General features: G+C 44.9%; 1 protein-coding gene and 1 long non-coding RNA gene across 2 annotated transcripts in view; one reads left to right on the top strand and one right to left on the bottom strand.

The window, feature by feature from the left end:
* The window catches only part of LOC135051165 (uncharacterized), a 100,655-nt gene extending 92,731 nt beyond the window's left edge, over nucleotides 1–7,924 (bottom strand). Inside the window, exon 1 of the long non-coding RNA XR_010242086.1 lies at nucleotides 7,850–7,924. This is a non-coding gene — a long non-coding RNA (uncharacterized LOC135051165). The remainder of the gene's footprint in view (nucleotides 1–7,849) is intronic.
* SYT6 (synaptotagmin 6) overlaps nucleotides 1–17,974 on the top strand; it is an 855,303-nt gene that overhangs the window by 310,512 nt on the left and 526,817 nt on the right. The window lies entirely within an intron of this gene.

The raw sequence follows: 17,974 nt of genomic DNA, 5'->3' as shown, positions 1-17,974 counted from the left end.
TAGGGTTAGGAATAAATAGCCCTGGGGCATTTGCCAAAGAATAACATAAACAGTAATCCAACTTGTGACCACATGCTCTTTCTACCCTTCCTTGGTCTGGGGAATTAGGTAGTCATCTAATAGTTTATAATACCTGTAGGTTTAATGGTGGTAAAACTGACAGTTTGAAAGATTTTTGTAAAAGTCGAGAAATGTTAAGCCAGTGATGCAGAACATATACAGTAGGTGTAAATGTAACATGTAGTAGTACTGAATATCACTATATATATAATGCAGATCAATTCTATTAGATCCATTCTAGCATAGATCTAATAACAGTTGCAATTGCAGTTACTAATTCCACTTTTGTACTGCCACAATAACCTAGATTATGGCTCAGTGGAGGAAGATAAATATCCCGGGTATAGTGACTTGGGAATCCAACCTAGCTGGCTATCAGGGTGTAAATGGGTGGCCCGGGTCATCTGACCTGGGTCCCTTTAAAAGCCTATGGAGAGATGGCTAACCAGTGCTTGGAGATGATGTCAGCTCCAAGCACCAGCAGATGGAAGACCCACCACTAAGCCGGGTTCAGCCTGCAGTGTGAACAGGGTTTCAAGCCACTGCGACACGGCTTGAACCTGTGTTTAATTACCCGTGTTTTTAGAGGGAAAGGGGTATGAAAGATCCAGATTGCACTGCATACTGTATATTAGGAATAAAAATAGAGACTTCTAAGAGTCTCTAGAGATGCCTAAAGATATGTACTGATTAAAAAAGTGAAAAGTTAAAGGAAACAAATAAAAGTATTTGTTATCCATAAACTCAATACAATATAATATACAAAGAATACAACTGTATTTTAGGAGACAGTACAGCAGTAGGGCGTACTTGGCCAAGAGAGTGACCCAGTGTTGGATATGATAAGCTTACACCCTCCCTCTTACACTTTTTTCAGATAGGTACAACACTATGTTCCTGAATACTCTGGTCACGTTCCTGAGTACTCCAAGGTGTCTTCAACACGTCACCCCAGCACACCAACATGCTCTTCCAACACATAAATATGACTTCACAGCACACCACATGCCCCCTGCACGCCAGTGCCTCAGGATACCAATATTACCTTCCATATAACAACATACCCATCAGCAAACAAGACTGTCCTACTGTACACCAACATTCCCCCCATAGCGTATTAGTCCCCACATTACACTTTTGCATACCTTATTTCCTGCAGTACTGTCTGCCACGCAAGACCTGGAACAGCAGCAGCCTTCTTGCAGTGTTTGTACCATGTGACTCTAGCAGTCACATGACACATCAGCAAGAGGTAATCTGATTCTGATTGGAAATACTAGGGTTTATACCCTTCCTCGGTTGTCTGTTAACAAATCATGCATCCCAAAGGCACTTCCTCCCAGCCTTGGTGCCTGGATCATGAGCTCAGCCTGCTCCACCCACCCGCACACTACACCCCTGCATATAACATATGTTATGATAAGCAATGTGCGAAGAACCAACTGTACAGAGTGTCAAATAACCATAAAATACATACAGTACAAGTCCATTATGCCACAATATTATCATGCACCTCCATAATACCTTCCGGTGGGCCATCCATCACAGCACAATATAGGCCCTTCACACAACAGTATAGTCCTGTCATGTCACTATTCAGAGATGAACGCAGATGGCTGCATACACTGCCAGACCTGCATTCATTTCTGCACATGCTGGGGGCAACCCAGCACAGGGCAAGGCTGCCCAGCATGTGTAAGGCTGCCTCCCGATGCGTTTGTATAATTGCGAACACATTGGATCTAAGGTTGACACCTGGCAGCGTCATCTTTTTTTGGGGGTGCAGCTGCATGTGACATCATGCAGCCTTCACAACTATGGGGCTGCAAACAAAATCAGCAAGTTCTTAGGTATTGGTTGGGTATGCGTGACCGGTAGTCTGGGATCCTGGCAGCGGAATGTTGGTGGGGGGGGGGGGATGCAAGCGCAACAAGCCCCTTGTGGGCTAGGTGGCATCATGCGGTCGCTACAGGTTTTATTCCCACTCTATGGGTGTTGCGGACACCCACGAGTGGGAATAGTCCCTGCTAGTCAGCATGCCGATGTTGGGATTCCCAGGAGGCGGGATGTAGGGGGAGGTGTTGTGACCAGCGGTCTCCTGACCACTGGTCACATAACTACATCCCCTTAGGCATTGTAAGTGCATTATAGAGTCGCACTTGTACTGTGGGCCTACTCATGGATAATTGGTTCAACCCCATAATGTTATTGTGTCTTTCTTTTTGTAAAATGTATGTTTAGTTTTTAAGTGGCAAACAAAGTAGTAATAACAATTTTAATTTAAAATGTGTTTTTCACAAAGCCTAAGGTTGAGAAGATGGAGAGATGTATAAGCCTTGAATTAAGCCTTACTGTATTTAGCCTTGAAGAGAGTAAAAGTGTAGAAGCTGTCCAAAGCCAATCATAATCTTCTGTCATTTATCTAGCACAGTTTTTTAAATGACAGTAAGAAGCATATAGTTGATTTAAAAAAAAAGACGGGGAGAGGATGCAGGCTTACAAAGTCCAGTGACGTCACAGTGGCACGCATAGACAGACACATACAGACACACATACACACACACACACACACACACACACACACACACACACACACACACACACACACACACACACATCCTTGCAGATTGATTCCAGTTTAATTAGGTTGGTTGAATGGCACTTGTGGTCTGCAATTTTCAAATAATGCCAGAGATGCTCATTTGGATTGCAATCTCGGGTTAAATGTAATAGCCTGCGAGCAGCTGGAGGTGCAGGAGTTTATGAGAATCTGCATGTATTTTTAAAGCGAAAATCATTTTCCAGGTAAAACCAGGCTGATTTTGCCTTGTGAATGATTGGCGCTTTCAAAATATGGCAGATACCCTGCATTCAGGATCACTGGTGCAGTGCCACCGAAGTGTCCTTTGGATTCTCCAAATAATCTTCCTGCAGCCTGCACAGTCGATCACAGTGTACTCAGAAGCTCTGGTCAGTGCTGCACTTATTGGGGCTGCCAACCCTGCCCCCTATGCACTATGTATAATGATATCAACCATGCATAGACCTCACATTTGGAGCTCAGGGGAGGCAGACCGCCACAGGATGCACGAGCCCTGTTATGGTGCTGGTCTGGGGGTTCTGTATGTTTAGATCATTATCTTGCTAAAGGATGAATCTTTAACAACAAGTTGGGTTGGGTACGGGATCACAACAGTCAGGATGCTGGTGGTCAGAATACCGACAGCCAGAGCCGGCCCTAACCAATATGATGCCCTAGGCAAGATTTTGGCTGGTGCCCCCTAGCACCACCACTAGTTCCGCCTCTGACCCTGCACCCCTTTCCCAGCACCATCACTCCCCACCCATAGCAGTCCTTTTTTTTTTGCCCTACCCCCTGTAATTTAAATAAGAACAGTGTGCACATTCGGCGCACAACCCAAAAAGGTATGTGTTTTTGCTGACAAGGGACATGGCCACACAATAGTACCCCCAATTCAAATTATGCCTCACAGTAGTGCAACTTTATTCACAATTTATCATGTGAGTGTCCCTTATTCACATAACATCACACTGTAGTACCCTTTACCTTATATACGTTACTCCTCACAGTAGTGCCCCTCATTCACATAACATCATACAGAATTGCTCCTTATTCACATTACACCACACCATATTGCTCTTTATTCTCATTACCCCACACCATATTGCTCCTTATTCACATTACACCACACCATATTGCTCTTTATTCACATTAGACCACACAGTAGTGCCCTTTCTATACGTTACGCCACACAGTAGAGCACCTTATACACATGACACACATTGATAATGCATTTATACACATTATACCACACAGTAATGCCCATTACACATATGACACACATTATTAATGTCCTTATAAACATAATGCACCTTACACATTATGCCAACCCTTATTAATGCCCTTATGCACATAATTTCCCTTACACATATGCCGCACATTGTTAATGCCCATAATGTCCCTTACACATATGCCGCACATTATTAGTGCCCTTATACACTTTATGACACACATAGTGCCCCTTACACATATGTTACACATCATTAATGCCCATATACACATAATGACACATATAGTTCCTGGCGTGAGTCAACTGGCAGCTCTGCTAATGTCAGGTGTCTATTTTTTATGAAAATGCATCTTATTTGCATTGTTATGTGGCTAGGACAAGCAGCTTCTGCTGATTAAAATGATATGTGGCATGCCTATATACTGTGTGCCACTGTGGATGTATCTGCATACGAAATGCTACACACCGAATATAGGCATGTCATATATAATTTTAATCAGCAGAAGCTGCTTTTGCCCCTAGGCATATCAGATGCCCTAGGCAATTGCCTAGTTTGCCTATGCCTAAGGCCGGCTCTGCCGACAGCGATATCCCAACGGTCAGAATCCCAAAAACTTTCTGTAGGTAAGCTAACCCTCCCCATAACCATCCCTATTTGCAGCCTAACCCTAACCCTCCCTGCCCTCAGCCTTACCACCCCTCCCCACAACCTAACCCTAACCCTTTCCTCTCACAGCCTAACCATAAGCCTCTCACTTGTGACTAACCCTAACTCCCCCTCCCACAGCCTAACCCTCTGCAGCATATTTACATTCAGGATTCTGGCATTGGGATTCTCAGTGGTGCCAGGATTCTGATGCCGATTTTATGACTGCCGGTATCTTGAACGTCAGGATGCCAACTACATCCCAACAAGACACAGACTAGAGAGCATTGCACAGTGCTTCCAAATACTGAGTTAGCCCTTTTGGTTCAGGGTGCCATTCACTTTGTGCAAGTCTCCTGAAAAAGAGCCCCTACTTCCTCCTCCATGTTTAACAGTTGATATAAAAGGGATTTATTTACGAAGTGATGCCTTAGTAAATAAACCCCACACACTGAGGATTTATCTCTTCGTCTATTTAATGGCGTACAAAAGCCTGCATGATTTCAAATTATGATTCATCGGCCCAGACCTTCTTTCAAGACTTTCTTTCAATCATTAGTATCTACTGGTGGTGCTTCACGGCCCAGGCTAACCCCATTTTATTTCTACAGAATAACTGTAAATTCTGATCCCCATACTTGTTCCCTGGAATAAAAAATGATAACTATTAAATTTATATTCATATTTCAGTTTTTGCTAACATAACTTTTTTTTTTTTAATTCACATTTCCAGCAGTTTATCATTTACCCTTGTACCATTTTAGGTCATACTGGACTTGAATTGGTTAACTTTCCATAAAAACATGGAAAATGGGCTGTTATATAAGTTTAATTTTTCGTACATTTGTGTTATGGTGTGAGGCAGGACGACCTCTTGTGAAACAAACAGACACAGCTAGCAAGTCAGTTTTCCTCAAGCATGTTTAAGTCTAGTTTCAAACTAAAGAGGCCAAAGAGCTCAAAAATTACTGTTAAACCATTTACACACCCAAAGCAGTACATGAGCACTTAGAAAACGTGTGACCTTTATTATGCCTCCAGAAAACATAGGCCATTTATTATGCCTCCAGAATAGATCTGTGTTAACGCTGGTGTCAAAATTCGAATGAGATATTGCACTTAGACTGGTAACAGGTTTATGCCAATCAAAACAATGCCTCTGGCTTTATTCTGGGAATACTACAGGAACCCCTTCAGCTTTCAAACCAAACATTCCCTTCAAAACATACATAATATATTACCATACAAAAGCTGCATTATGTTGTTTAACAAAGATCCTGCTGCTGCTTATTACAGGGCACTCCAGAGCCTTAATTAGTTACTCAGTTGTAATGTAGAGGACTCATGGGCCTTCATTACAGTCTAACTTTGATAACAGTTTTAAGAAATTGTGATCACAATTCTTTTGCAAGAGAACAGGCTGAAGGTAAGCACTTATACATTCATATGATGTTACACGTCTTTTCAGTAAATGAGTAAAAGAGAAGAAAGGAAAGTTCTCGAAAAAGGGGGCAAACGCTTCAAGTTCTGGAAAATGTGTTTAGAAATACTGTATACAAGAAATAAGGAATATTCCTGGTAAACATTCTAGTGTAAAAATGCAATCTAGTGATTTAGGGGTTTATTCAGAGTTGTTAGCAAACCAAAAAAGCACACTAATGGGTAAAACCATGTTGCACTGCAGGAGAGGCAGATGTAACATGTGCAGAGAGTGTTAGATTTGGGTGGGTTATATTGTTTCTATGCAGGGTAAATACTGGCTGCTTTATTTTTACACTGCAATTTAGATTTCAGTTTGAACACACCCCACCCAAATCTAACTCTCTCTGCACATGTTATATCTGCCCCACCTGCAGTGCACATGGTTTTGCTCATTAGTGTGCATTTTTGGTTTGCCAACAAACCTGAATAAGGCCTTTAGTCAATTGTTTTAGATTTAATTCCTGCAGTTGCTTTATTGGTATACTTAACATACTGTAGGGTATTTTCTATGGTACAGTATATGTTGTGAATTCACATGAAAACAAGTTAAGGTGCTACAAATGATTCTATACATTGTATCTTCTTTAGCTTTGTTATTTTGATGTTATTGCTGTTGTTGCTCCTGTTCATGTAAACTGTGAAATATGAGTATTTTCTGGGCGTACCAAATGGGAAATATAACTGATGCATAGGAAACTTCAAAAGTAATGCGGTACAACTACTGTACCAATCAGATGATAGTTAAGACAAATGTCTGTTGGAGACACCTGTCACAGTAAATTGAAGTTTTGATCACTGCCACTTCAGGCAACTATTTAAAATAGTATCAAATATTGTGTAATATATAATGTGAAAAACAAGAACTCTAAACTGGCAAATAAACAAAATAGTCACACCTAAAGGGGCCCATACATAAAGCAGGTATCGGGGCAATTCCCCACTCTGTCAATGCCTTGGTCAGGATATCGGGGAAACCCAAGCTGTTTGAAATCCGTGATTCACTGATTCCAATTTAAAAATTATGGGGAGTGGTGAGTCTGGGATTATTAACATGGTGTTTATTACCTATTCCCCAGCTGATCACTGATCATCGATGTCCGTCAATCACATCGGCAAAACAGGGAATAGGGCCGTAGATGTACGGTCAGCATAATTTACAGCATGAATGGTATTTTTTGTCCCAAATACTGATTAAAAGGGGAATTAAAACTAAAACATGAATTCATAAAAAAAAACCCATAGATTAACACATATCTACAGTACATTACAGGCAAATATAATAGCCCGTGATTTGTGGGAGCCGGCATGACACTGTTAGTTTAGAGGTAAAACCAACCTGTTTTGCTTTAATCGCATAAAAGTACATGTCATCTATTTTTCGTCACTATTTAAATTTAGTTATGTCCTTCAGTTAAATTGCAGACATCATGTCTGGTGCAGTTGTAATAAATTCATAAAAAGTGTTACCATATTTGATAATGGGTCTTATTCAGATGTGGTTGGAGTACAATGTTCAATACTATACACATGCGCTGGACCTGTACTACGCATAAGCAGTACGGACCTGCTACGTTGGTCACACTGAGGCATCAGACTGTCAGTTATTGACAGTCTGATGCCATTTGGAGGCAGGGAAGGCGTGTCACCGTCATTACAGGGAAGGGATGAGGCAAGGATCTCCGTCTAGGTAGGACTTGCAGCGGCCATCTAGGTCACACAGTAGGCCGATGGTGTCCAGGGGCTTAGCTATGTCAATCGGGGCCCCATAGCATAATTTCATGCACTCGCCCCCCACCTCCGGGAATTACTCAAAGTTCCCCTGCCCCAGTGAAGTACCTGCATTACTCACCATTGGGCCACTGCCGCCTCATCTGTTTTTCTTTTCCGGCTGGCCCGGCTCCGTCTCGTGTCTCCTCACAGATGCCCACACCTGCTCAAGGAAAAAGCTGCCAGTGACGAGGCTCAGCAAAGAGGTACAGGGGAAGGCTCGGGCCCCAGAGACAACTTGGGCCCCATAGTAGCCACATCCCCTGCACCTATGATAACTACGTCCTTGATGGTGTTAGAGATGATCCATTACTGCATCCCTGAGTGCAGTTCGGATCAGTAATGCAGCAGAAGGTATGACATCTCCTGCTGCATTTCCATATTAGAGCTATTGTTGCTTCTATGTAAGCAGCAGCGATAGCTACTCCAACCACAGGGCTAATTCAGACCTGATTGTAGATGTGCTAAATTTAGCACATCTACGATCAGTCACACTGACATGCGAGGGGACGCCCAGCACAGTACTAGCCCGCCCCACCACACAAGTACAAAAGCATCGCACAGCGGCGATGCTTTTGTACTTCAGGAGTAGCTCCCAGCCTGCGGCGTTTAACCTCCTAAATGGCAGCTAAACGCCGCCGGTTCGCCCCCTCTGCCCAGCGACTGCCTTTGCCTGTTAATCAGGCAGAGGCGATTGCAGGGCTACGTCGGCTGTCTGGCATGCACCAGCACACTGCGGCACCGGCACATGCGCAGTTCAGACTTGAATGCTGCTGTGCGAACACGCACAGCATCGATCAGGTCTGAATCAGACCCCACATTTGAATCAGGCCCAATGCTGCTTGTAGGTCTGATCCTGATTTTATTTTTCATTTTTATCGTTGTGAAGCAGGGGATGGCTACCCAAACTTTTACTAAAAATTGCCCCACCCCGGACAGAGAACATAAGTCACCCCCTCCGCTATGTCAACAGAGACACATTTTGTGCTGACTGCACTGGGGACATACTTCTCTCTGTCCCGTGCAGCAGCAGCAGCAGTGACATTGCTTTTGTCAAAAACTTTATTAACAAACAGCCAAAATGTAAAAAAACCCTCTCTTCCTGCGTCTGCTGTGAGGAGGGGCAAGTAAAGGTGCTGGAGAAGACAGCTGACAGTACATGACCTTTCACCTTAGTAACACCTGGGACACGTAGCGCTGGAAAAGACAGCTGACGTTAAGTGACATGTCTTCTTAGTAACAGTTGATGACTATGACAGCATGATATGTTAGCCTGCTATTAGCTCTAGCTGGCAGAAGGAAGAGAAAATCCCTTTAGTACATATCAAGAAGCTAAATGTGCAGGGATTTTCTCTGTCTTTTTTGTTAAGCCCCTATGGGAGAGACTTAATGAAGTCCGAGTTCGGCGGCCATGCTGGATGCCAGCCCAACTCTGACTTTTTTTAAAGGGGCAATCATGTACAAGGCATCTGACATCCAGCATGGCCGCCGAACTCGGACTTCATTACATTCTACCACATATCTCCACTTAGTACATGGACCCCACAAACCCCATAGGCGTATTTATAATAGTACAGGGTGTGCAGTGCACATTCTACACCCAGATTATACCCACCTTGTATCGACAAGTGGGTCCCTCCCGCTCTGTGGCATCTTAACTAGAGATGAGCGGGTTCGGTTTCTCTGAATCCGAACCCGCCCGAACTTCATGTTTTTTTTCACGGGTCCGAGCGACTCGGATCTTCCCGCCTTGCTCGGTTAACCCGAGCGCGCCCGAACGTCATCATGACGCTGTCGGATTCTCGCGAGGCTCGGATTCTATCGCGAGACTCGGATTCTATATAAGGAGCCGCGCGTCGCCGCCATTTTCACACGTGCATTGAGATTGATAGGGAGAGGACGTGGCTGGCGTCCTCTCCATTTAGATTAGGGTTGAGAGAGAGAGAGAGAGATTGACCTGAGGCTGTGATACTGTAGAAGAGAGTGCAGAGTTTAGTGACTGACGACCACAGTGACCACCAGACAGTGCAGTTGTTTGTTTTATTTAATATATCCGTTCTCTGCCTGAAAAAAACGATACACACAGTGACTCAGTCACATACCATATCTGTGTGCACTGCTCAGCCCAGTGTGCTGCATCAATGTATATATATATCTGACTGTGCTCAGCTCACACAGCTTATAATTGTGGGGGAGACTGGGGAGCACTGCAGTGCCAGTTATAGGTTATAGCAGGAGCCAGGAGTACATAATATTATATTAAAATTAAACAGTGCACACTTTTGCTGCAGGAGTGCCACTGCCAGTGTGACTAGTGACCAGTGACCTGACCACCAGTATATATAATATTAGTAGTATACTATCTCTTTATCAACCAGTCTATATTAGCAGCAGACACAGTACAGTGCGGTAGTTCACGGCTGTGGCTACCTCTGTGTCGGCACTCGGCAGCCCGTCCATAATTGTATATACCACCTAACCGTGGTTTTTTTTTCTTTCTTTATAGTCATACTAGTTACGAGTATACTATCTCTTTATCAACCAGTCTATATTAGCAGCAGACACAGTACAGTGCGGTAGTTCACGGCTGTGGCTACCTCTGTGTCGGCACTCGGCAGCCCGTCCATAATTGCATATACCACCTAACCGTGGTTTTTTTTTCTTTCTTTATACATACATACTAGTTACGAGTATACTATCTCTTTATCAACCAGTCTATATTAGCAGCAGACACAGTACAGTGCGGTAGTTCACGGCTGTGGCTACCTCTGTGTCGGCACTCGGCAGCCCGTCCATAATTGTATATACCACCTAACCGTGGTTTTTTTTTCTTTCTTTATACATACATACTAGTTACGAGTATACTATCTCTTTATCAACCAGTCTATATATTAGCAGCAGACACAGTACAGTGCGGTAGTTCACGGCTGTGGCTACCTCTGTGTCGGCACTCGGCAGCCCGTCCATAATTGTATATACCACCTAACCGTGGTTTTTTTTTCTTTCTTTATACATACATACTAGTTACGAGTATACTATCTCTTTATCAACCAGTCTATATATTAGCAGCAGACACAGTACAGTGCGGTAGTTCACGGCTGTGGCTACCTCTGTGTCGGCACTCGGCAGCCCGTCCATAATTGTATATACCACCTAACCGTGGTTTTTTTTTCTTTCTTTATACATACATACATACTAGTTACGAGTATACTATCTCTTTATCAACCAGTCTATATTAGCAGCAGACACAGTACAGTGCGGTAGTTCACGGCTGTGGCTACCTCTGTGTCGGCACTCGGCAGCCCGTCCATAATTGTATATACCACCTAACCGTGGTTTTTTTTTCTTTCTTTATACATACATACTAGTTACGAGTATACTATCTCTTTATCAACCAGTCTATATATTAGCAGCAGACACAGTACAGTGCGGTAGTTCACGGCTGTGGCTACCTCTGTGTCGGCACTCGGCAGCCCGTCCATAATTGTATATACCACCTAACCGTGGTTTTTTTTTCTTTCTTTATAGTCATACTAGTTACGAGTATACTATCTCTTTATCAACCAGTCTATATTAGCAGCAGACACAGTACAGTGCGGTAGTTCACGGCTGTGGCTACCTCTGTGTCGGCACTCGGCAGCCCGTCCATAATTGTATATACCACCTAACCGTGGTTTTTTTTTCTTTCTTTATACATACATACTAGTTACGAGTATACTATCTCTTTATCAACCAGTCTATATATTAGCAGCAGACACAGTACAGTGCGGTAGTTCACGGCTGTGGCTACCTCTGTGTCGGCACTCGGCAGCCCGTCCATAATTGTATATACCACCTAACCGTGGTTTTTTTTTCTTTCTTTATACATACATACTAGTTACGAGTATACTATCTCTTTATCAACCAGTCTATATATTAGCAGCAGACACAGTACAGTGCGGTAGTTCACGGCTGTGGCTACCTCTGTGTCGGCACTCGGCAGCCCGTCCATAATTGTATATACCACCTAACCGTGGTTTTTTTTTCTTTCTTTATACATACATACTAGTTACGAGTATACTATCTCTTTATCAACCAGTCTATATATTAGCAGCAGACACAGTACAGTGCGGTAGTTCACGGCTGTGGCTACCTCTGTGTCGGCACTCGGCAGCCCGTCCATAATTGTATACTAGTATCCAATCCATCCATCTCCATTGTTTACCTGAGGTGCCTTTTAGTTGTGCCTATTAAAATATGGAGAACAAAAATGTTGAGGTTCCAAAATTAGGGAAAGATCAAGATCCACTTCCACCTCGTGCTGAAGCTGCTGCCACTAGTCATGGCCGAGACGATGAAATGCCAGCAACGTCGTCTGCCAAGGCCGATGCCCAATGTCATAGTACAGAGCATGTCAAATCCAAAACACCAAATATCAGTAAAAAAAGGACTCCAAAACCTAAAATAAAATTGTCGGAGGAGAAGCGTAAACTTGCCAATATGCCATTTACCACACGGAGTGGCAAGGAACGGCTGAGGCCCTGGCCTATGTTCATGGCTAGTGGTTCAGCTTCACATGAGGATGGAAGCACTCAGCCTCTCGCTAGAAAAATGAAAAGACTAAAGCTGGCAAAAGCAGTAGCACCGCAAAGAACTGTGCGTTCTTCGAAATCCCAAATCCACAAGGAGAGTCCGACTCCAATTGTGTCGGTTGCGATGCCTGACCTTCCCAACACTGGACGTGAAGAGCATGCGCCTTCCACCATTTGCACGCCCCCTGCAAGTGATGGAAGGAGCACCCGCAGTCCAGTTCCTGATAGTCAGATTGAAGATGTCAGTGTTGAAGTACACCAGGATGAGGAGGATATGGGTGTTGCTGGCGCTGGGGAGGAAATTGACCAGGAGGATTCTGATGGTGAGGTGGTTTGTTTAAGTCAGGCACCCGGGGAGACACCTGTTGTCCGTGGTAGGAATATGGCCGTTGACATGCCTGGTGAAAATACCAAAAAAATCAGCTCTTCGGTGTGGAAGTATTTCACCAGAAATGCGGACAACAGGTGTCAAGCCGTGTGTTCCCTTTGTCAAGCTGTAATAAGTAGGGGTAAGGACGTTAACCACCTCGGAACATCCCCCCTTATACGTCACCTGCAGCGCATTCATAATAAGTCAGTGACAAGTTCAAAAACTTTGGGTGACAGCGGAAGCAGTCCACTGACCAGTAAATCCCTTCCTCTTGTAACCAAGCTCACGCAAACCACCCCACCAACTCCCTCAGTGTCAATTTCCTCCTTCCCCAGGAATGCCAATAGTCCTGCAGGCAATGTCACTGGCAATTCTGACGAGTCCTCTCCTGCCTGGGATTCCTCCGATGCATCCTTGCGTGTAACGCCTACTGCTGCTGGCGCTGCTGTTGTTGCTGCTGGGAGTCGATGGTCATCCCAGAGGGGAAGTCGTAAGCCCACTTGTACTACTTCCAGTAAGCAATTGACTGTTCAACAGTCCTTTGCGAGGAAGATGAAATATCACAGCAGTCATCCTGCTGCAAAGCGGATAACTGAGGCCTTGACAACTATGTTGGTGTTAGACGTGCGTCCGGTATCCGCCGTTAGTTCACAGGGAACTAGACAATTTATTGAGGCAGTGTGCCCCCGTTACCAAATACCATCTAGGTTCCACTTCTCTAGGCAGGCGATACCGAGAATGTACACGGACGTCAGAAAAAGACTCACCAGTGTCCTAAAAAATGCAGTTGTACCCAATGTCCACTTAACCACGGACATGTGGACAAGTGGAGCAGGGCAGGGTCAGGACTATATGACTGTGACAGCCCACTGGGTAGATGTATGGACTCCCGCCGCAAGAACAGCAGCGGCGGCACCAGTAGCAGCATCTCGCAAACGCCAACTCTTTCCTAGGCAGGCTACGCTTTGTATCACCGCTTTCCAGAATACGCACACAGCTGAAAACCTCTTACGGCAACTGAGGAAGATCATCGCGGAATGGCTTACCCCAATTGGACTCTCCTGTGGATTTGTGGCATCGGACAACGCCAGCAATATTGTGTGTGCATTAAATATGGGCAAATTCCAGCACGTCCCATGTTTTGCACATACCTTGAATTTGGTGGTGCAGAATTTTTTAAAAAACGACAGGGGCGTGCAAGAGATGCTGTCGGTGGCCAGAAGAATTGCGGGACACTTTCGGCGTACAGGCACCACGTACAGAAGACTGGAGCACCACCAAAAACTACTGAACCTGCCCTGCCATCATCTGAAGCAAGAAGTGGTAACGAGGTGGAATTCAACCCTCTATATGCTTCAGAGGTTGGAGGAGCAGCAAAAGGCCATTCAAGCCTATACAATTGAGCACGATATAGTAGGTGGAATGCACCTGTCTCAAGCGCAGTGGAGAATGATTTCAACGTTGTGCAAGGTTCTGATGCCCTTTGAACTTGCCACACGTGAAGTCAGTTCAGACACTGCCAGCCTGAGTCAGGTCATTCCCCTCATCAGGCTTTTGCAGAAGAAGCTGGAGACATTGAAGGAGGAGCTAACACGGAGCGATTCCGCTAGGCATGTGGGACTTGTGGAAGGAGCCCTTAATTCGCTTAACAAGGATTCACGGGTGGTCAATCTGTTGAAATCAGAGCACTACATTTTGGCCACCGTGCTCGATCCTAGATTTAAAGCCTACCTTGGATCTCTCTTTCCGGCAGACACAAGTCTGCTGGGGTTGAAAGACCTGCTGGTGACAAAATTGTCAAGTCAAGCGGAACGCGACCTGTCAACATCTCCTCCTTCACATTCTCCCGCAACTGGGGGTGCGAGGAAAAGGCACAGAATTCCGAGCCCACCCGCTGGCGGTGATGCAGGGCAGTCTGGAGCGACTGCTGATGCTGACATCTGGTCCGGACTGAAGGACCTGACAACGATTACGGACATGTCGTCTACTGTCACTGCATATGATTCTCTCAACATTGATAGAATGGTGGAGGATTATATGAGTGACCGCATCCAAGTAGGCACGTCACACAGTCCGTACTTATACTGGCAGGAAAAAGAGGCAATTTGGAGGCCCTTGCACAAACTGGCTTTATTCTACCTAAGTTGCCCTCCCACAAGTGTGTACTCCGAAAGAGTGTTTAGTGCCGCCGCTCACCTTGTCAGCAATCGGCGTACGAGGTTACATCCAGAAAATGTGGAGAAGATGATGTTCATTAAAATGAATTATAATCAATTCCTCCGCGGAGACATTGACCAGCAGCAATTGCCTCCACAAAGTACACAGGGAGCTGAGATGGTGGATTCCAGTGGGGACGAATTGATAATCTGTGAGGAGGGGGATGTACACGGTGATATATTGGAGGGTGATGATGAGGTGGACATCTTGCCTCTGTAGAGCCAGTTTGTGCAAGGAGAGATTAATTGCTTCTTTTTTGGTGGGGGTCCAAACCAACCCATCATTTCAGTCGGCCACTAGGGTCGCTTATCTTACTCACACAGCTACCTCATTGCGCCTCTTTTTTTCTTTGCGTCATGTGCTGTTTGGGGAGGGTTTTTTGGAAGGGACATCCTGCGTGACACTGCAGTGCCACTCCTAGATGGGCCCGGTGTTTGTGTCGGCCACTAGGGTCGCTAATCTTACTCACACAGCTACCTCATTGCGCCTCTTTTTTTCTTTGCGTCATGTGCTGTTTGGGGAGGGTTTTTTGGAAGGGCCATCCTGCGTGACACTGCAGTGCCACTCCTAGATGGGCCCGGTGTTTGTGTCGGCCACTAGGGTCGCTTATCTTACTCACACAGCGACCTCGGTGCAAATTTTAGGACTAAAAATAATATTGTGAGGTGTGAGGTATTCAGAATAGACTGAAAATGAGTGGAAATTATGGTTTTTGAGGTTAATAATACTTTGGGATCAAAATGACCGCCAAATTCTATGATTTAAGCTGTTTTTTAGGTTTTTTGGAAAAAAACACCCGAATCCAAAACACACCCGAATCCGACAAAAAAAATTCGGTGAGGTTTTGCCAAAACGCGGTCGAACCCAAAACACGGCCGCGGAACCGAACCCAAAACCAAAACACAAAACCCGAAAAATTTCCGGCGCTCATCTCTAATCTTAACACTGAGATCTTTGGGAAGATGTTGCTGTGTGTGTTCTGGCTCTGTGTCAGAACCTTTGCTCTCTTGTGCACTTGCACCATCTTCTTGAATATCACTGGGTAGATGGCGCTGTGGAGGAGGAAGGACCCACTTGCCGGCACAAAGTAAATTGCACTAATCACAGGAGGGGGCCTGCTGCACACGGGACCCCTATAGCATTAATAAGTCTCTGACTATAGTATCTCTGTTGTTTTGTGCTTTATATAGTCACAGAACATATTTAACTTATAGAATGGAGAACGTTTATATATAGTAAATGCAGATGAATCCATGGTTATCTCATAATGTAAGCTATTATTATAACATATATGTGTGAAATCTGATTTTTTTTATTTACAAAATCACATTGTTAGGCTCCCTCCTTGGAATTAACTTTTCTAAATGGCTCCTGACATTTAGGGGGACATTTACTAAGCAGTGATAAGAGGGAAAAAGTGAGCCAGTGGAGAAGTTGCCCATGGCAACCAATCAACACTGAAGTAACATCTATAATTTGCATACTATAAAATTATACAGAGCTGCTGATTGGTTGATGGGGCAACTTCTCCACTGGTTCACTTTTCCGCTCTTATCACTGCTTAGTAAATGTCCCCCTTTGTCAGAGATAGCTCCATATTTGCAGCCCTTGATTTGGCCAGGGGAATGCAGGGAAAGCAAATGCTCCTCCTAAAATATAAATCATCTTGGTTGGCGCCTTCCGGAGGTAAACGTGGCAGGTGGGACACAATGCTTCTGGAGCGGGAGCTCCATCTGTCCCATTATTAATCCGGCCCTACAAGGAAGTAGTCGCTTATATTCCTCTTAGGCATCTAAGAGGTTGCCTGACCAAGATATGTGCCACTGATGAGCCACGGACTTTGCTTTACGTGTAAAATAAATAAATAAAATATATAATATGCATCCCTTTCCCTAAAAGCGAGCACTTGTAGTGTTAGCATAAGCTGGAATTGCCAACATTTGGTGAGCAAAAACGACAGGGTTACCCAAAATGTCTGCTACTCGTACTAAGTTATGCCAGCTATAGTAGATTGGCAGCATTGCCGACTGGTCAAAACAGGGCTGTTAACCTTGGTGTGTGCTGACAGCCAAAAAAATGCACGCCCCCTCCTTAGATAATCTCCCAGCAAGCTGATGGCACCAAGGCTATCCTACCACCCACCAGGCAGTGAGTATGGGATACTATTAAAAAATAAAAAGAAAAATATTTTTTTCTCTCCAGTGCACTATTGGTGCCAATATGCCCCCAACTTCCTTTAAATGGTTAGGCATACCAGTGCTTGTAGTACTACAAGTACCTGTATGCACTGGCATATTTATAATGGGTGCAGTGTGTGTGATGCACACGGGCCCCCGAGGTCCAGGAGGGCCCACACTGCACCCATTATTTGTAATACCCTCCGGAGTCCCACGGTGCATGCGCTCTAGACTCTGGACAGCGCTAGGCTAGAGAGGAGGGGGCCCTGATGGAGCCTGCACACAGGCCTCCTCCTCTCTATATACGCCCATGCCTGTATGCCAGGGCATGCTGGCACTAGGGGATCTACTAGTGCCGGCATGACCCTATGACAAAATACCAAATCACAGTAATCCTTTGGTTTAAGCTTTCATGATTAGAGCTCTTTTGCTATAAAGGTCTTTTATTTCTCTTACGTCCTAGAGGATGCTGGGGACTCCGTAAGGATCATGGGGTATAGACGGGCTCCGCAGGAGATAGGGCACCTAAAAAGAACTTTGACTATGGGTGTGCACTGGCTCCTCCCTCTATGCCCCTCCTCCAGACCTCAGTTAGATCTTGTGCCCAGAGGAGAATGGGTGCACTGCAGAGAGCTCTCCAGAGTTTTCTGTTGAAGAAGAATTTTGTTAGGTTTTTTATTTTCAGGGAGTCCTGTTGGCAATAAACCTCACATTTGGGCAAATACAGTTTGATTAGGCTGCGGAGGCAGTAAATCTATGATCCCCCGCTATTTTTATTGAAAAATCACTGGGACCGAAGCCCGCCGTCGGGTGGGCGGGGCTTGATCCTCAGCACTAACCAGCGCCATTTTCTCCACAGAAGCTGCATGAGG

This window comes from Pseudophryne corroboree, chromosome 2, assembly GCF_028390025.1.
Source record: "Pseudophryne corroboree isolate aPseCor3 chromosome 2, aPseCor3.hap2, whole genome shotgun sequence".
Classification (NCBI taxonomy): Eukaryota; Metazoa; Chordata; class Amphibia; order Anura; family Myobatrachidae; genus Pseudophryne; species Pseudophryne corroboree.
This window is presented reverse-complemented; position numbering and strand designations above follow the sequence as displayed.